Source organism: Lycorma delicatula, chromosome 4 (assembly GCF_047948215.1).
Source record: "Lycorma delicatula isolate Av1 chromosome 4, ASM4794821v1, whole genome shotgun sequence".
Taxonomy (NCBI): Eukaryota; Metazoa; Arthropoda; class Insecta; order Hemiptera; family Fulgoridae; genus Lycorma; species Lycorma delicatula.
Window position 1 is genome coordinate 20513131 of NC_134458.1, and position 21620 is coordinate 20534750.

General features: G+C 32.6%; 1 protein-coding gene across 2 annotated transcripts in view; it reads left to right on the top strand.

The window, feature by feature from the left end:
* Positions 1 to 18573: 18573 nt before the first annotated feature.
* The window catches only part of LOC142323177 (putative fatty acyl-CoA reductase CG5065), a 181560-nt gene continuing 178513 nt past the window's right edge, over positions 18574 to 21620 (top strand). The window contains exons 1-2 of one of the 2 annotated variants that reach the window (XM_075362479.1): positions 18574 to 18758; positions 19076 to 19214. The gene's annotated coding sequence lies outside the window, so the exon portion shown is untranslated. The remainder of the gene's footprint in view (positions 18759 to 19075; positions 19215 to 21620) is intronic. The other variant, XM_075362478.1, reaches the window with a different exon arrangement.

The window sequence follows — 21620 nt, forward strand, 5'->3', positions numbered from 1 at the left end:
AATATGGGAAAGGTGGTTGAGAGGCTGATAGAAGGCAGGCTTAGGGCAGAGCTTGAGGAAAAGGGCTGTCTACATCCACAACAATATGGATTCAGAAAAGGCCGATCTACCATAAATGCCTTAGAGAAAGTTAAAAATTGGGCTTTAAATAGCAGGAGCGGTACATGGAGGACCAGGAAAATCCCCCTAGTGATAATGCTGGACATTAGGAACGCGTTCGGATCAGTACCCTGGTCATCTATAATTGATGCATTGCATGAGATGCGAATATCTAATAAATCAAGTTAATCACTATCTACATCAAAGGTTTCTTGAGATCAAAACTTTGGAAGGTAAGGCAGTTTTCCAGATGTTTGGTGGCATTCCTCAAGGTTCTGTGCTGGGCCCAACCTTGTGGAACATTTTTTATGACGCAGTCTTCAGACTGAATTATCCTGAAGGAGTTACTGCAATTGGCTATGCTGATGACATAGCAATCCTCGTTGAGGATAGGGATGTAGATAACTTAGAACGCAAAGCCAATCTGGCATTAGGAATTATAGATGAATGGTTACAAAGAAGCCAACTATAGATAGCCCCAGGGAAGTCCAGTTGTATTGCCCTTTCCGGCAGAAGACCTATTAGAGGTATAAATTTGAATATCAGAGGAGAGCCAATTATGCAAGTCAATGAGGCAAAATATCTGGGAGTCATACTCGATAAAAATTTGAGATTTAGCAGACACATCGATATGATATGTAGTAGGGTCACTCCAATGGTCAAAGCTCTGAGAGGACTCTTCCAGAACCATGGAACATCAAAAATAGAAACTAGGAAATTAATAACTGCTGCAACAACATCAATGATATTATACGCGGCCCCGGTTTGGGGACATACAATTAGTATTAAACGGAATAAAGGAAAATTGAGAAGCGCGCATAGACTTGCACTGTTGAGGGTGGCCGCTAGTTACAGAACGGTGTCCTATGACGCGCTTTGCGTAATAACAGAGGTACTACCAATAGACCTGCAGATTAAAAGCAGGATGCTTAGATATGAGGGACTACCACAAGACGAGATAGCGGCTCAATTGGAGCAAGAATGGCAGTTGGAATGGTCACGATCAAGAGTCGGGGATTGGACTAGAAGACTAATCCCTGATATAGGTAGGTGGTATGGAAGTAGACGCGGAAATGTTGACTTCTATATGGCACAGTTATTATCGGGGCATGGATTTTTCGGGCAGTACCTAGCCAGAATTGGAAAAAGGGACACACAACAATGTGTTTATTGTGAGGAAACAGAGTTTAATGCGGAGCACACTATATTTGTATATCCTAGATGGGCTGAAAACAGGAGGGTAATTATAACAAATCGATTAACACCGGATAATCTAATTAATTGGATGATACAAAATCAAGAGAACTGGGACTGGTTCAGAAGGTTTGCTGGAGAGATCCTGAGAACTAAGGAAGAAGAGGGCGGTAGACTGTGATTAAGTTAAGTAGGGAAGGGTGGACAGTCTCTCCGTGGAGGGCCCGTATGCCCTGGTATGCGGGTTCCTGCGAAGGGGGAGAACTCCAGGGGAGATGGGAATAAAAGAAAAGACCGAGTCCCGGCCGGCGGTGTGTCTCCCTGCGGGCGTCTAGGCGCTTGTGGGGTGGGTACCGTCGGTTAGAGGCATAGGCGTAAAGACCGAGACCCGGTTTCCTGCGGAGGGGCTGGGGGACGGCATCGCCGGACCTTGGCCCTAACGCGGGGAATTAGAGGCAGGCAAAAAATAAAACAAAAGATCCAAGACCGGGGGGGCCAACCTGCCGTGCCGGATGTAAAGCCGGTGGGTGGGGGACGCCCCCTTTGAGTAGAAGGACGAAGGACACTCTCCCCGACTGAGTATACTTAAATGGATATCCGATCGGGGAGAGTAGGGGGAAAAAAAAGATATGTAGCAACGAGGTTGGAGATTCTGGATCTAGGAAAATGTAAATCTGCGATTCGAGAAGATTCGACGTCGATAGAAATGGCAGTTTGTAGTAATTGAAGCACTTTCAGGAGAAACGTAATATAGTGAATTTGAAGAATAACTTAACGAAGAAACGAGGCTGGACGAACATAGAAAAACTATGAAATCACGAAAAACTGACGAGTAGAACTAGAAAATATTTTTGACACAGGAATATCGCATCGTGCATGCGAGTATGGAGGTGATGATGAGATTAGACAAATCTTGAGAGCGAAACGTAAAGACGTGTTTACATTGAATGTCTGATCAACTCTGCCGAGAAGATGGCGTGAGTGAAAGGAGGGGGAAGCCACAGCTAGGCAGTGAACAGGAGAGAGTGTGTGTTGGCAACAAGAGTAGTGTCTTAGTGTTAGTATAAGAACGATTAGAGACAATGTGTTGGAATTCGAGACCGAAGACATAACAAAAATAATTCTGAATACGCAAGTTGAAGAAATAACCTTAGAGCCAACAAAGAGAAATAGACTTCTAGGAACTACGACAATATTGAAATTTGTTGAGAATAAAAAAACACCAAGCCTAATATACATTAAGATTAAACAGCAATGAAATAATGCGTGATAGAAATGAGCTAACACCATAACCTTGAATTCATTGGAATAAAACGACTTTACGCTAAACGGCGTAAACAACTGTAACACTCTTTTTGAAGTTGACGTTACTTACCCTTTTTGTAAATATTACGCACCAGTTCATATAATCTAAATAAATATCGCTTCCTCACCTGCACTGTGCAGTAATTCTGCAGGTATTCCCTCTATTCCAGGAGCCTTTCTGCCATTCAAATCTTTTAATGTTCTCTTAAATTCAGACCTCAGTATTGTTTCTCCCCTTTCATCCTCTTTGACTTCCTCTATAACACCATTTTCTAACTTATTTCCTCCGTATAACTCTTCAATATATTCCACCCATCTATCGACTTTACCTTTCGTATTATATATCGGTTTACCATCTTTGTTTAACACATTATTAGATTTTAATTTATGTACCCCCAAAATTTTCCTTAACTTTTCTGTATTCTCCGTCTATTTTACCAGTGTTCATTTCTCTTTCCACTTCTAAACACTTTTCTTTAATCCACTCTTATTTTGCTAGTTTGCTCTTCCTGTTTATAGTATTTCTTTAATTGTTGATAGTTCTGTTTACTTTTTTCATCACTAGCATTCTTATATTTTCTACATTCATCTATCAGCTGCAATATATCCTCTGACATCCAAGGTTTTCTATAAGTTCTCTTTGTTCCGCCTCAGTTCGCTTCTGCTGACTTAAGAATTTCCTTTTTAACATTCTCCCATTCTTCTTCTACATTTTCTACCTTAACTTTTTTACTCAGACCTCTTACAATGTCCTCCTCAAAAAACTTCTTTACCTCCTCTTCCTCAAGCTTTTCTAAATGCCACTGATTTATCTGACACCTTTTCTTCAAGATTTTAAACTCCAATCTACATTTCATTATCACTAAATTATGGTCGCTATCAATGTCTGCTCCAGGGTAAGCTTTGCAGTCGACAAGTTGATTTCTAAATCTTTGCTTAACCACGATATAATCTATCTAATCCCTTGCAGTATCACCTGGCTTTTTCCATGTATATATTCTTCTATTATGATTTTTAAACTGGATGGTAGCAATTATTAAATTATACTTCATGCAAAACTCTATAAGTTGGTCCCCTGTTTCATTCCTTTTGCCCAGCCCATATTCACCCACAATATTTCCTTCCTTGCCTTTTCCAATGCTTGCATTCCAATCTGTGAATATAATTAAATTTTCACCCTCTTTTATGTGTTTAATTGCTTCTTCAATTTCTTTGTATAAACATTGTACCTCATCATCATCATCATGGGCACTTGTAGGCATATAGATGTTAACAATCATTATTGGCTTAGGTTTTGATTTAATCCTTATTACAATGATTCTGTCACTATGAATTTTTAAATATTCTACTCTCTTCCCTATCTTCTTGTTCATTATGAAACCTACTCCTGCCTGCCCATTATTTGACGCTGAGTTAATTACTCTAAAGTCACCTGACCAAAAGTCGCCTTCCTCTTCCCACTGAATCTCGCTAATTGCTACTACATTTACATTTAATCTATCCACTTCCCTCTTTAAATTTTCTAACCTATCAACCTTTTTAGCCTTCTAACTTTCCATGCTCCAACTAGTAGAATGTTATCTTTTAATTTTTTGGTGACCCTTTCCTTAGTAGTCCCCACCTGGGGATGCGAACATGGGACAGTTTACCTCCGGAATATTTTACCAAGAAAGGTGCCTCTATCTTTGTTAAATGAAAATGCAGAGTTACATTTTCTTGGAAAAAAAGGAGCTGTAGTTTTCCATTGCTTTCAGCTGCGCAGTACTCAGAGGATTGAGTGATGTTGATATGGCCGTTTAAGTTCTTCTGACCTACGCCCTTAACAACTACTGAAACAGCTGCTGGCCTCTTTCAGAAATCATTCCTTAGTCTGGCTCTCAACAGACACCTCTGTGATATGGTGTACCTTTGATCCAGCTATCCTGGATCACTGAGCACTCAAGCCCCCTCACCATCGGCAAGGTCCCATGATTCACAGAGGAAGGAATTAAAATAAAAAGTATATAAAATTTTATTTCACTAATAACTTATGATTTTTTTCATATATTTTGTATTGTTATTATTGAATTATTATTTATTGTTTAAATTTTTTTACAATCATGTTCTCAATTACACCACACATCTATTTGAGCAATGTGAAACAAAACTAATATATAAACTAATATAAAATGCTAAGGAAATTTTTAGGGCTATTTTCCTTTAGTATAATTGTATATTGCATGTTAATATTTTGTGATGAAGACACATAAACAGTGTACTATTCACATGTGCAGTATGGTTCATATCGGTGTCCCGAAGCTCGTACCTCCCCACTTTCAGCTACAGTAATATGGATTTTAGGTGCCTTATACTAATTTAACTTTTTATAGAAAAAGGTCAGTATAGTTATTTTCTTTCAGAATAAGAAATAATTTGCTTATGAAAAACAATTTTTTTTAAACATTAAACATGATCTTAGTATATTAGAATAATGTTATTTCCAAAGCCTATCTCATTTCATGTTGCTTTGAGAGAAAATTTGTCAGTAGTGTAAACAGAAGATAATGTCCATTCCATTCATTACTGTTATGATTATTTGGGTTACAAGAATTACATGAATGCATTAGAATGTTATGTTGTTATATATCTGATAAAAATTGATTATATTTTGAACACCCTGATAGAATGGTTTTTTGTTCGAAAATGCAAGTGTAATAGAATTAATAAATAATTCTGCGAACACTACAATTTGGGGAAACAAAGTGCATAAAAAAGCAATTGCAGTTGCAGCTTCAAAAGATATTTATGTTTATGAACAAATAAAAAGTGACGACATGAATAAAAGAAAGACTTTAAGGGAATTATAAGGTAGATGTGATTCAAGGTTACTGAATAAAAATAATTTTTGTATACAAAAAATTCTTTTAACAATGACAATGTTTCAGTGTTTTAAAAACTTATATCCATACCATATAAATTGTGGAACAAACATTGCTCATTACTCTGCAATTTTTTGTAGAAGTTTGAATGTCATTTTTTGAAACCAAAGTATAGACAAGGTGTGAGATTTACTGAAAAGTAACTGTAGTAACAAGTGTTATAAATTCAGAATAAATATACAAAAGCAAAAACCCTACAACACCATATTCATTTTAAACACAATTAAAACATGTTAAAAATGTAAACTAAAAATTTAGTAACCTTTACAGTTTTATTTTTATTTTCATTGAATTTAATGAAAAAAAAAATTATATATAATGCTGTTTGAATAGGTAACACTTGGTTCTCCATTTCTCCTGTGTAAATATATAATTTTTTTTAAATTTTTACATTTGTTTCAGTCTACTTGATAATAAATATTGCTATAAAATTTAGTAACCTTCTCCTGTTTCATTTTGTTGATGGTTACATCATAATAATTTAAAAAACATAGTATTAGATAGATATAAGACTTACATTTATTTAAAGAGTAATAAAGGGACTTTTACTCTATCCTAATACTTCAGGTAAGATTGTTGAATTAATAATTGTACAAATATTTGATATGAATAAAAACTAATATTCTAACATTGTGTAACTGTCCATTTTATTAAAGAATTGGAGGATCATGTCTCACTTTCAAATGAAATAAATGTAAATGAAGTGCAGCAAAAAATGTGTGTATGTAATTTAATAGGCATACAAGGAAGTCATGTGTATTCCACATCAGATTTTTTATTTCTTTTTTCTATCTTCCTGAAGGCCTTAATATCGAATTCGAAATATTCTGATGCCTCAGAAATGATCCTTCCAATTTTCTGAAGTAAATTATGGAGGATGCCTTGCTGCCAACATCAGATGATACAGGCTCAGAGATCATCAGATGCAGTCCACAGTGCATCAGAATTGAGACTCGATGCACTCCCCGCTAAAGCTTGTGGGGTGGGTGAACTTGCCCTCTCACTTAAAGGCCTCCATGCTTTTTGTGGCTCCATTTTCGTTTTTCCTTTTCTTTTTATTATATTTTTATCTTTATTTTCTCAGTTCCCTGCATAGGGATTTTTGCAACTTCTACTTTGGCTTCATGCTTCTCTATTCTGCATTCACTGTCTTTTGCCTTAAAACCAGTTGAAGGTTCATTCCTCAAAGAAGAAACTCTTTTTGTTTAATAGCTGGTGCTTTCTTCAACTGTTTTGAGCTGTGTTTTCTGGACAATTTGCAAGTTTGTTATTCGCAATACGTTCAACCGTACTTCCTAACACCGGTGCTCACTCCGTAATCACTTTCTCCACTCTAAAAGAAGTTGCAGGAGTTGATGTAGCCTGTGCATACGACATTACCTTTGGCAATCTGTTTCTGACGATTTTCTTCGCTTTGAAGTAGCTCACCTTTTGAATTGCCTTAATCTCTTGGATTCCTACCTCCTCTTTATACATTGGACAGTTCCTAAATCTTGCTGAGTGATTCCCTTGACAACTGACGCAAATAGGTGGATCCCTGCATGGATCATCAGGATAAGGCAGTTTACCACAAACACAGATCTGTTTCCTTGTGCAACTTGCCACTGTGTGTCCAAACGTCTGATATCCAAAGCATTGCAATGGAATCAGGATGAATAGATGGACATCTAGTCTGTGAAAGCCAGCCTTTATTTTTTCTGGGCACTTCGGCTTGTTGAAAGACCAAAACACATGTAACGTAAAGGGTAGAACTTCGCCACTGCATTGGATATATGTAACCGTTTGTTTATTCAGTCGTTGTTGCCACCATCGTCGTCAATTTTTTACAAAGATTTTGTTTTAATTTAATTTTTTATTTGTATCTAAAAAACTAACTGCAACAAAATTGCCTGCACACTTTTTTAACTAATGATCAAGATTCTTATCTGTTTTAATGAAAATGTTTTTCCATCAATTGAAGTTATTGAATTTCATATTTTTCTTGCACATTTGCATATTTACTTTGTAAAAGTAAGTAAGTAAGTTATGTTTATTATTGTTCAGAAACGCTAGTTCATTACAAAAAATGTTCTGCATTTAATCCTTAGTTTTCAAATTTTTTATACCTCGTCTTACTATCTATTTGTTTATAATTTCTAACATTATCATCTACTATTATATATCAACATTAATCTTTTTTTTAATACAAATTTACGCAATTATTTTTATGTATAACTGGTGTTTTAAGTAGTTCTTACTTTATTTATATTTTTTTAGGGTATGATAGTTTTCAAAACACTCCCCAGGATGAAGGCCAGGCTTATGGGTGCACATGTTACAGAAAATAAATGTCCTTTCTTCTCCTTTAACTTTTCTGTTATTACAAACAACACAATCTTTAAAATTACTTATCAGATTCAAATATATAAAGTGAGGCCTCCCATTTAGTGTTTCTTCTTGAACTGTTGATGATGGCTACCCTCTTTTCTGACCCTGAGTATTCTGAACATCTCCCACTAGTTCTTTGAAAATTGTTTGACTAAACTGTTTTGTTTTACATATTGTTTTCCAGTCTTTTTTCATTTATTATTATATAAAACATAACTATTTACAACTGCAACATCTAATAACCAAAAGAATAATTTTCTTACCACTTTCTAGAATACCTTTTATACTATAAGCAGCATTTTACTGATCAGTCAGATCAACTCCTTTAAATTCATTATACTTATTTATAACAACTGGTTTAATTTGTTTTGTAACACCAGCTTTCATATTCCTTTCAAAAGTTTGATAACTATTGTCATAATAATTACTAATCTTGCCAAGATTAGTATGCCAACATGTTGTACGACAATACTAATGTTGCCAACATTAGTATTGTCTTTCCACACTAACATCACATTATTGCTGTCTTTGTTTACATGTGCATCTGATTCTCCTTTTTTCAATCTTATTTTTTTAAGATCTTTTGGGAGTCCTTTTCTATTACGATTATGGTTCCTGTTGTGTGAAGTCTGAGATTTAAAAATTCTAAACTAAGGTTATAACTTGAATAAAATCTGTTAGTATAAATGTGGAAACCTCAACCATTTCTACTGTCTAGTAACTTATTAAGTAAGTGCAAAACAATTTGGGATGTAAAAGGAAGATCTGGCCTGATCAGAGAATCTGTGGTTTGAGAACCATAATAAGGTTCAAAGACATTTATATAACTAATAGTTGATTCAGCTAAAACAAATACTTGTATGCCCCATTTTGTTTATGTTATGCTTTTTTTTATTACACATCTTACAGATGAACCAACCTTTGAAGCCAACTGTTGATTCATCAATACCGATTACTTCACCAGGAACATAATATTCTCTAAATTTTTCATTTAAATACTTAACAACATTTTCAATTTGTTGTCCTCTGGTAACAGCCTGAACTTGTGGAAGTTGAAATAATTGTAAGTTCTAGAAAATTCAAAAGAACATATCCCTACTAAAAATATCTTTGAAGAATGGCTGATAGTCTAACCATTCTTCAGGAAAATAATCTTGCAAATCAAACTTAGGATGCATGCCAATGTTTAAAATTATTTCAAGAAGAGTCTTAAATTCAAGTAGAGTAACATCTTTTTAATTTTTCTAGATAGACCATTCTGGAAGTGGTTATACTACAAATTTTTGTAACAGCATACCTGTTAATTTCTGTGCCTATTTCCTGTAGTACATTGTCAGAAAAAAACTGAATTGGATCACTGCCTTGGTTTGTATTGCCTTGGTTTCATGAATTATTTTTTATCCTTATAATAGTTTACTGTTGTGGAGTGTAATATGACGTTTCATCATCTTAATAAATTATTTTATTTGTGTTGCATAATAATTATACTAAACTACATGATTTTGTGGACTAATTTTGATAACTATTCAAAATATTTTCAATTTATATCAACTCTTTTAATGTTACAATCTTTACAACCTATTGTTATAATTAATAAAGAAAATTACATTAAGAAAAAGGAGAAATAACTGGACTTTAATTTCTTGGATTGCTATTTTATTTGTGTATCGATTGAATTTTCCATTCTTTTGTATTTTGGTCATAACTTTCCACTAAGAAGAAGTTATAAACGGATATTAACAACCTTATTTGCTAATTGTTTAAGTGTATCTGTAATTTACCTACAATACGTTTGTTTTCCAGTATGATTCTTGGATATGTGCTTGAGGTATCTCAAAAAGGGTCAACTATTCTGTTGCATAATGAATATAAAGTTATATAATGATAAATTTTTTGAAGAACTAGATGAAATTCGATCTCAGCACTGTTATGAGCCTTTAGCTGTAAAGAAAGAAAGTTTAATACATGCAATAATGACCCTAAATTGAGTCAGAAATAGTAAGCAGTTGATCTGATTTTAATATTGATTTATTTTTTGTTTTATTATTTTTCTCTTCATAATCACAACCCGGTCCCAGACCCTCAAATCTTCTCAAAACACCCACCCTCTGTCTCATCCCATCTGGCCTGCCACAAGGCATTGCCATGTTGTTTTCTCGAACTTTATCCGAAGTCAATTCACTGTACCTCTTAGCAGTCCAAAACTTGACTACTGTATCCCGTCTAACAACTGACCAGGCAATTCATCATTTAACAGCAGTTTTACAGGAATTCCATGATCAGCTGAGGCACCATCTTGGAAAATAACAGAAATCATCTCTGGAACAGTAATGTACAGAATATTGGAATAATATCCCTAAATATCTATTATGGTGTCAAATGTTATAGATGACATCACAATGAAAGCATGATTTTAAGTAATTTAAATATTAGAAAATTCACCATTTTGTTTGGTATCCAACAAGAAAAGGTCAGTATTTTTTTTTTCTGAAACAGTTTTGCAAATCACGAGTAAATGAATACAGCCTAAGTTGTAAACTTCTTTATGGAACATACTAATTAAGTAATTTGTACTTGTAATTATACGTTATATAGAAGATGCAATGAGGTTATTAAACGAAAACTTTAAATGAAAATTACTCAAACTTTAAGTCATGTTAATAAAACATAAAACAAATATTTTTTTCCCAAATTTAGGACAATAATTAATTATATGTTACCAAGTTGATATTTACAATTCTTTTAGAACAGAAAAATTGTCATTATTGTATTTGAGAAATATGTATTTTTACAAATATATACGAGTATATAATGTAATAAAATCACATTTACTAATTTTATTAAAAAAAAGAGTTAGATCCCTCTGAACAAGATAATATGATGTTAGATGTTTTTATCTATCCCAACTATTATTTTTAGCTTCTAAATGCAGTATTATCTTGATCAATTCAGACTATGAATCAATCCTTTTTTTAAATTACAATATTCAAATAAAGATCAGACCGGAAAAAAATTGTGAGAAAGTAGGATTTCAAATTCAGTCACATATATAAAAAAGGTAAAATACTCTTGACTTAAAGCAGTATATGTTACTTTTTTTTAGTTGTTAGTTGCATTGATTCAACTTTTTGTTGCTGAATAATAGATCAAGCGAATTAATTAGAGTTGACGATGCTTATTCTATTTCTATATATAGATTTTGTCCGTTACAAAACTGCATTTTCCTGTTTTTGTGAATGATGTAATATGACTGATGTAATATTTAAATGATTATGGACTTTAACCTTGAAATGAAAACATTTTAAAGATTGTATCATTATTATAAAATAATTACACTTGTTTTTATGTGAAAATATGTTTTTTAAATGAATGAAATTTGTCATTTATGAGCATATGATTATAAAAAAAGCTTCAGTTTGATTTTTTTAAAAATATTTATGTTAAACATAACATACACTTTTTTTTAGCTATAATAATAAATATAAAAACAAAATAATATTATACCTTTAAAAATATTATACCTTTACTGGAATATTATTACTTAATGAATTTTTAAATTATGTAATTCAACAAATCTAAATTCCCTTTGTATTTGTTTAATGTATAATAAATAATTTTCATTTAACGCAGTGAGCATTTTTATTTAATTCTATATTAATTTATCTTCACATAATAAAACCACATTCTGACCCCGTAGGGGAAGACACCCTCCATTATGAACCCTTATGGGCGTTACCAGAGATTATCTTCAAAACCTCGGCTTTTGACATATTCCAGTCTGCCTCGGCCAGGATGTCACTGATGCGAATGCCACGAGTGACATTCCCATTGGTGTACTACTAATTAATGAAATCAAAACAGTCTCACACATCTCACTGAGTCTTAAGCAAGACTGAAAATACCTAACTAACAAAGGAATTGAACTACTACCTCCCGTAGAAGGTAAAAGTGAGTTTAACACACAACAAGAAACAAAAATATTACATGGAACAATAATAACACTTGAACATTGAAACAAAACAAGGACAAGAACAACAAAAACATAATTTATAAAACAAAACATCAACAAAAATAGAATAAAAGAGAAATCCAAGCAGAGCTCTAGATTCCCTCAGCAATCCTTTCCTTTGCTAAGTACACCACAAAACTCTCCACTATTGCCCATTTGTCCTGGCTCCTCCAGTTTACACGGAGCTCCAACGCTGACCCAATAAGATCAAGCTGATGGATGGTCTCCGTACGCATTAACTCGTATTTCAAGCACTCATAAAGATCATGGTAGGTGTCACCCTATTGTGCACACTGAGGACACGAAGCCCTAAAACAAGTACAAAACCATAAACCAAGTCATAGTGAACACAGTCAACTAACAAACTGTAATATAATGATAGTGTTACATCAAATAAATATCCAAATAGCGAAGCCTAAACACAAACTCAACCTTTCCTACTTGTGTCACGTGTTGAACTTATAATAACACCACAATTTATATTATGTCAAATGCTACTATTGTAGCATATTGTTCTAGGCAATCTGACATGAGTTTTATTAAATAGCTCGTAAGAATGAAACAGCCATTTTCAAAAATTCCAAGCATCCCGTGCCAGGCTTACTAGGGAAAGTGAAGAGTGAAGTGGTTTCTTGTGCTACCTTATTCACTGAATGAAATATATAGCTACTTTCATCAGCATATGTCAAATTTGCTGAACTGCAGGTAATATTCAGCCTACAAGCGACACTGTTCTGTTCATCACTAGGACTGGCTGTTTAATGAACATCATTACTCATAAAGAAAGAAACTGGCTGACACCATTTGAACCTCAGGTGCTCATAGGTACCTCTGAGTGTGAGGTACTGGTGCTTTGACTTGTACCTCAGTCATAAGAAAGACTGTGATGCATTCAGTAAAGCAACAGAGTAAAGACTACGATTTTATTATACTTGGTTGTTTAGTGAAAGTTATTAAAAAATAAGTCAAACACATTAAATTCTTAATTCAAAGAGTGTGTCAAGTGAATACTTTACGTAATATATATGCCGATTGAATTTATTTCAAAATATGTTGTATTTAATGTAAATAATTGACATTGACATTCCCATTGGTGTACTACTAATTAATGAAATCAAAACAGTCTCACACATCTCACTGAGTCTTAAGCAAGACTGAAAATACCTAACTAACAAAGGAATTGAACTACTACCTCCCGTAGAAGGTAAAAGTGAGTTTAACACACAACAAGAAACAAAAATATTACATGGAACAATAATAACACTTGAACATTGAAACAAAACAAGGACAAGAACAACAAAAACATAATTTATAAAACAAAACATCAACAAAAATAGAATAAAAGAGAAATCCAAGCAGAGCTCTAGATTCCCTCAGCAATCCTTTCCTTTGCTAAGTACACCACAAAACTCTCCACTATTGCCCATTTGTCCTGGCTCCTCCAGTTTACACGGAGCTCCAACGCTGACCCAATAAGATCAAGCTGATGGATGGTCTCCGTACGCATTAACTCGTATTTCAAGCACTCATAAAGATCATGGTAGGTGTCACCCTATTGTGCACACTGAGGACACGAAGCCCTAAAACAAGTACAAAACCATAAACCAAGTCATAGTGAACACAGTCAACTAACAAACTGTAATATAATGATAGTGTTACATCAAATAAATATCCAAATAGCGAAGCCTAAACACAAACTCAACCTTTCCTACTTGTGTCACGTGTTGAACTTATAATAACACCACAATTTATATTATGTCAAATGCTACTATTGTAGCATATTGTTCTAGGCAATCTGACATGAGTTTTATTAAATAGCTCGTAAGAATGAAACAGCCATTTTCAAAAATTCCAAGCATCCCGTGCCAGGCTTACTAGGGAAAGTGAAGAGTGAAGTGGTTTCTTGTGCTACCTTATTCACTGAATGAAATATATAGCTACTTTCATCAGCATATGTCAAATTTGCTGAACTGCAGGTAATATTCAGCCTACAAGCGACACTGTTCTGTTCATCACTAGGACTGGCTGTTTAATGAACATCATTACTCATAAAGAAAGAAACTGGCTGACACCATTTGAACCTCAGGTGCTCATAGGTACCTCTGAGTGTGAGGTACTGGTGCTTTGACTTGTACCTCAGTCATAAGAAAGACTGTGATGCATTCAGTAAAGCAACAGAGTAAAGACTACGATTTTATTATACTTGGTTGTTTAGTGAAAGTTATTAAAAAATAAGTCAAACACATTAAATTCTTAATTCAAAGAGTGTGTCAAGTGAATACTTTACGTAATATATATGCCGATTGAATTTATTACAAAATATGTTGTATTTAATGTAAATAATTTACATTTTACTTAAATAACTAATAATTATGAATAATTATTATCCTTATTATCCTGTTAATAATATTTAATATTAAAGAGTAATTGATAAGTAAGAGTTTGAATCCTATGATTTTATTTTATATATTTATTTTTTTGTTTAGTCTCTTGTCACTAAATTTGAACTGTACAGACTGGTGAGTTGAGTTAATATATTTTAAACCTATCCAACAACTTCCCAGATGTTTGACACTGTTACCTACCTACAAGTTCAAAATGAATACTCTGTAATCTTTTTTCTTACTTCACATGGTTAGTTTTTATGGAAACTTCATTTTTACTAAACATTAATGAACTGCTATAATAAATATTAATAATTTTTTTCCAAATTATTATATTAAGTAAATATATTACAATTCTATGTAACTATTTCTTACACTGCATTATTTTAGTGTTATGTTCAATACTATTTATACTGCACTACTACAATTATTTATAAATGCTTTTAATATATAATTTTTTAATTGCAGTACAATTAAGAAAGTGAATGAATTGCCTGTTGTAATATGATTTTATTGAATTTTCATGTACTTTCCCCAAAAAACTTCATTATTTTTAAGCTGTTAATTTATCACAATATTAAAAAGAGAAGCTATTTTTAATTACAAGATGTTCAACAGTTTATGCTGTACCATATATCCTATACTGAGTTCAGGCATTGTATATAATGCATTGTTTCTCAACAGAAAGAAGCGCATTTGTTTGATTGTTTTACTATCTATCCCAGACTTTTTATGGCTATGAGGTACGTAAAATATCTGAAGTACAAGTGCCACCTTTCAGAGTTGCTTCTCTGAGAGTAATGATGTTCATTATCAGCCAGTCCATGTAGTGAACAGAAAGATGTCAGTTGTATGATATAGTCTGCATTGGAGGCTTGACATGCTTATGTGAAGCAGTATATTTGACTTGATGAAGAAGGTGATGAGAAATCATTTCACCTTAATCTTAATCTTTTTCTTAATAAAATTTACATGGAATGATATATTTATTTTTAGTATTGAATCATGAATCATGTCAAGTCTCCTGTAACCACGACACCTAAAAACAAACCTTTATCGTAGAACATAGTTTATTCTGTGCTAGGTAATATATGCTTTATTATTTTATCTTAATAATTGCTAAATAAGAATAACGGGGTAATTTATCTCAATCAAATACTCTAAAAATATTTTTGAGTTTCAGTTTTAAAGCTTAAAACTCAAAATAGCAAGTAGTACATCTATGTGTGTGTCTGCACGTGCACATATAAAAAAGTTTCAATTACGAACTTTGAATACTGGAAAATTAAATAAATTAATCCAATTGATTTCAAACTGACTTTTCTGTTCATTTGAAACCAGGGTACAAATGCATTAACAATGAAGGAGTACCTGGTTTTGTTACAGATCTGATATATGAGGGTAAGTCAATTATTATCTGCAATTTAGTTATATTTTTGTTTATGTTGGTATTACTGTCATGCTTCATAGATGACACTTGCGTGGTTTAATTGTTGTTATGTCTGGTTTGATGCTGCTAAGTTAGTTCTATTATTGCTGCCCTGCCGTTAACCATGGCTGCTCAGCTTTCTGTTTGCACCAAAGAAGAGCAGCATTCAGTGATCCATTTTTTGTGATCGGAAGGTGTGTCAGGGGCTGAAATCCATTGATGACTTTCGGTACAGTACAGGAACAGTGTGTTGCTGCAACGGAGTGTCTACAAATAAATTGAAAAATTAAAAAATGGTCGCACAAGTGTTACGCACAATGAAGGAGTTGGATGACTGTTTACTGCCACAAATGAGGAAAACATTGAGCATGCATGTGACATGATTTTCTTAGACAGACGAGTAACTATTGATGAAGTGGCACATCGTCTGTAAATTAGTCACGGTTCTGCCTAGAAAATCATCCACAACAGACTTGGGTTTCATAATGTATCTGCAAGATGGGTCCCAAAACAAACAAATGCGCTTGGACATCTGCCAAAAACATTTAGATTGCTACGGTAACGAACAGGACATCTTCTTAGACAGAATCATCACTGGTAACGAAACATGAATCCATCATTATGAGCTTGAGAGTAAATGGCAGAGTATGGAATGGAAACATCCAAATTCGCTCTGTAAAAAAAACATTCAAGACCCAACCATCCGCAGGAAAACTGATGCTTACGGTATTTTGGGACTCACAAGGCCCAGTACTGGAACATTATGAGGAAAGGGGCACGATAATAAACAGTGCGCATTACAGTGAGATGCTTACTGCCAAGCTGAAGCCTGCAATTCGAAGCAAATGCTGAGGACTGCTGTCAAAAGGTGTTGTGTTGTTGCATGACAATGCCCGTCCACATACTGCAGCCCATACTCCAGAAACCCAACTTTGAAGTACTGGCTCATCCTTCATATAGTCCTGATCTTGCCCCTCCTTACTACCATTTGTTTGGTCCACTCAGAGGCATAACTAAATTAACACAGAATTCTTTCTTTTATACAGATGTAAAAACAGTTAAAGAAACTGTACTTTGCCGAATGAATACAATAGTCCTGTGGTCTTGCTGAATAAAAGTAAACATGCAAGTAGGGGATTGGTTTGAGAATTCATCTACTTCATTTCATTTATAAACGGAGTGAAGAGATTAAATCACTCTAAATGGTGTGATGATAATCTAAGGTAAATGTTCACATCATAGTTGGTAGGAGAAGGGATGAATTGAGAAAAGATGATCTGCCCATAGGAGTGTGAAATTGGATAAATAATAATCAATTGGAATGTGTAGGAGAACTTTAAGGCCTCCTCAATACATTAGGAATTCATTAGATGCTCAACTTTGTAAGAAATTGAAGTATCTTTATTAAAAATAATAGGAGTACATTATTGATAGATGATTTTGTATTGACCACTTCAAATATGTACTGCAATTAATCAATTTTCCTCTAGTACCAAAAAGCCACATGATAACAAGCTCAGGCTTTGCTAAAGAAAACCCTTAATCATTTGTAGAACCGTGAGGTGTGTGGTAAATTATAAACTCTAACCCACCAGGTTCGTCTAGTGGTGAACACGTTTTTGCAAATCAGCTGATTTTGAAGTCGAGAGTTGGAATGTTCAAATCCTAGTGAAGGCAGTTACTTCTATATTAATTTGAATACTAGATTATGGATACCAGTGTTCTTTGGGTTTCAATTAAACAAACATCTCAAAAATGGTCGACCTGAGACTGTACAAGACTACAACACTTCACTTACATTTATACATATCATTCTCATTCATCCTCTTAAGTAATACCCGACAATGATTTCCAGAGTCTAAACAGGAAGAAAAAAAAATTATAAACTCTGCACACAGAATTTCATTGGAAAGTGGAATTTTAGTGTATACTGTAATTATAACTTTAATTAAAGCATAATTATGCTATATTATTTCTATTATAAATATATAATTATTAAAGTTATTTAGCAGTGTAGAAAGAATAATTTGACTTAAGCATCTTCAAATTGTAAAAATTATTCAAAAATGATTAAAAGATACAAATAATGTTAAAAATAATATACAAAGTGTTTAAGAAGTACTTCTAGGTTATAAAAATTAGTAATCTTATACTCTTTATTTTTGTATTAAAAAGTTTCTCCATGATGAGAATATTTATTATTATAATTATCAAACCTCTTTCCGAAGTACATTTTAATGCTTAAAAAAATGTCAACAAAGACGATTTTAAAAATACACAGTAATTGTATTGTATGTATACACAGATAAACATTAATAGTTGTAGACCTACCTACTCAATAAGTGTGTTAATATTTTATGATTATTCACTTTCTCGATATAACTGACGGATTTGCGTGACTAATAAATTTTTAAATGATTCCGCCCCTTTTGAAGTGGTCTACAATCTGCTTTATTTATTTTATTTGGTCATTAGAAATTAACAAACACATTTATCACACGCTGTAGAATTTCGATCAATGCTAACGTCAGTAAATACGATTACAATTTAGCATGATTTGACTCAAATTAATTGGCTGTATAAAAAATAGCACACAAGTCTAGAAAAATTGCACTACTAGTATCATTGAATAAAACGGTATTGAAAAATAAACAACTTTTGGAAAACGGCTTATAATTGTAACAAACTATATTCGGACAGCAGAACCATAAAATTCTAGGTACAAAAAATTGATCCGTTCCTGTGGGACAAACCAATGGGTGTGTAGGGGGTGGTAAGCGCAAATACAAAGAGGTTAGAATTCCTTGAGTTTGAATATGCTTACATGGGTCCATGAGGATTTCTTAACTCTATGGAATTATACTTCCAGGTTGTTTTTCTGGCTTGAGGGCAGTCGAGTTCGCTAAGATGGCTACCGGTGGACGTGAAGTTGTGTGGATTTATGCATTTATGAATGACTTTTACGTAACTAATTCTTTCTACTACTTCCTATTTTTGTGATTTAATGATTTGTTCGTTTTCACGTGTGAAGACATTGCAGTGTGGGTGAATGTGTGAGTACTTAATTCAGTATTATATTAGATGATCGTGTGCTGTCTGTGGAGCGTTTTTAAACCGGGCGAAGCTATGTGTAGACGTCCTAAGCATTAATTGTTCTTATAAAATTTGTTTCTATAATACACTTTTAGGTATTTTTACTGTAAATTATCAATTTTGTGAATGATTTTGGTTGTTAGATTAATCAAATTTTCCGCGTTCAGCGAGGCAGTTAGGCAACGCCTATTTTTTATTTCAGCCGTGATAAATTTTGAACAAATGCTGTTAAATGCTTATTTTTCTAAATAGATGTTGATATATTTATTTATTCCAGATTGTCCTAAATACTGCTATTGTGTTTTCTAATGAATTTGATTTATGGTTACTTAAAAATCAATGTTCATAACCTTACATTACTGATAGCCGGTTAAGGAGGGATTAAACGAAACAAAATGATCCCAAGTAATTCAATTGTAAGTTACATAACGATTTTTTATAGTTATTTCAATGTATTATCTCCTAAATTAGTTTCTTATATGATACCGGTTTTGTAGGTTAAAATAGAATTTAAAACTATTGAAATTTTTTTCAGCTTTTTATTTTCTGGTATGTATCTTCAGGTAAGTTTTTTTATAACCGAAATGAGATATTGACAAATTTTTTTGAGATTTATGATAATTTATTTTACACGCATGCAGGTAATAAAATCAATATTGTCATATATCTTTTATGAAGGACACTAGGAATGTGTAGATTGTTGTTTTTACAGCAAACTTTTTATCAGTAGAACATTATAATAGTTGTTAGAACAGCTTTTATTTAATTTAAGAAGGCAAAAAATTGAATAAGTTGAAATATTTACAAAATTTATTAAATACTGAATGATTTTTTCTTCATCCCATGGTTATAAGGTTTTTATTTATAAGAGTTACAACCTATGCTTGTAAGAGTTTGTTGTTTTGTAATGTTAGTAGAAAATTAACTTATTGAAATGAATTTTTTATAATGATTTTGCATTCAGTGAACTATCATTTTTTTACTTAAAAAAAAAGAAGATAAATATAACTAGTTTTAGTTAGTGATTAGATAATGTAAAACGTTTGTGTTTTCTGATTTGATGGTGTTTATAAGAATCTTTGGAATATAAATTATTATGAAACAAATTAGTTTTAACTAGTCAGTTTAATTTTTAAGTATGTGAATATGAAAGTTGAATCGGCTGTTTTTTTTTTAATAGCCTAATTAAGAAGTATTATTAGATTTTCAAATATTAAGGTTTATTTTATGCATTTTGGTGGTGCATTGTGGTGGTTTTGTTTATGGTAATTTTGGTGCATATTTTACCTGATATATTTGAAAGGTATTGAGGGCGGTTTAAGGTAGTGCAGAGATTTGCCTATTTGTTTGGAACCATTCTATCGTGACAGATCAAAGGCCTAGATGTCCACTTAATTTTTAACTATAATAATTCCTCGGTTTTGTCTCCTGATAACTATTTGTGAATAGGTAATAATAATGCATCTTGTTCTTGTTAATGTAGGATGTAAGTCATACTTATGTATGCAGTCACTATGTGAACAGTGGTTGCAGGTATATATGGCCCTTCTACTGAACAAAGTTGCATCAGATATTCTTGGGATGGAAGCATCTTGAATTATCCATTCCTGTAAGCTCAGTAGGTTAGGGAGTGATACCAGTATTTTTAAGGTTATTTAACTTACTGTGTCTATTTGGCAATGTACTAAATAATTAAGTGTTCCAATATATTGTGTTAATTTTATTTTTACATATTTAGTTTTTCTTGTTTCATAAAAAATAAAGTCTCGCATGTTTTTTTTTTTGTTAATGAAAACTTAAATGATTTTTACTACAAGTAGTCTTAAAATATAAATTTTAATATAAAAAATACCTTTATTTAATATAACTGTTTTAAAACCACTGTAGTTTATAAGTTGAAAACCCTAGCAATGGTCTAATCTCCAAGCTTCTCATTGGCATCAAAGTATATAAGCACTATATACTATATATTCCTGCCATAATTGCTGTGGTCTTCCAGCTTTATCTCATATTATACAGCATTTGTAAATTAATGAAAAAACAAGTGTTTTTTTAACTAGTTTTGTTTGGTGTTACTTATTTGTAGAGAAATCTAAATATTGCTGGTTGTAATCTACAAGAGTGCCTGCATTTTAATAAATTCACTGTGCCATATCTGCTCGTATATTTTAGTGTTCCCGAAATTGTTTTGAACTGTAATATCTGATATTTTTTAAAAATTTTTAACTGAAAATTATTTGTTTCAAGAAATTGATTTTGACTTAGTAGAAATGTTGTTTAATATATTCATTGTTATTATATTATTTGTACTATATTTGTGAGTCATTTGTATATGTACTCTATCACAGATGATGCAGGTGTGGTAAAATTTGTAAAATTTAACATTTGAAAAGTCAGCAGTAGCTTTACTATAGCTGACTAGAATTATTGATAGTGGTAGTGATATTCATTGTCAACCAGATATAATTTTGTAAAAATTCCCATAATAAAGTGAAAAAAATGTTGCTTATAATAAAAGTATGTATCTGCTACCTGAAGTAAATCGGCTTACATTCGTCGTTCTGCTAGTGTCTTAATTTTAATAATAAATTAAAAATAGAATTTTACATATGAATATTAGTGATGTATAAACAAAGCCTGCTTAATTTGTGGCTTTTGAGTAGTTTTCCTGTTTATAGACATTTAAAAGTTACATGGCATATTTATAATAGTATGATTTATAAATTATTGAAATTTTATGGCTCAATAAATAATTTAAGAGATCTCCCTTGAGTGACTTAATAGGCCTATGATGATAATTTTTAATGACAGATATGACTGTT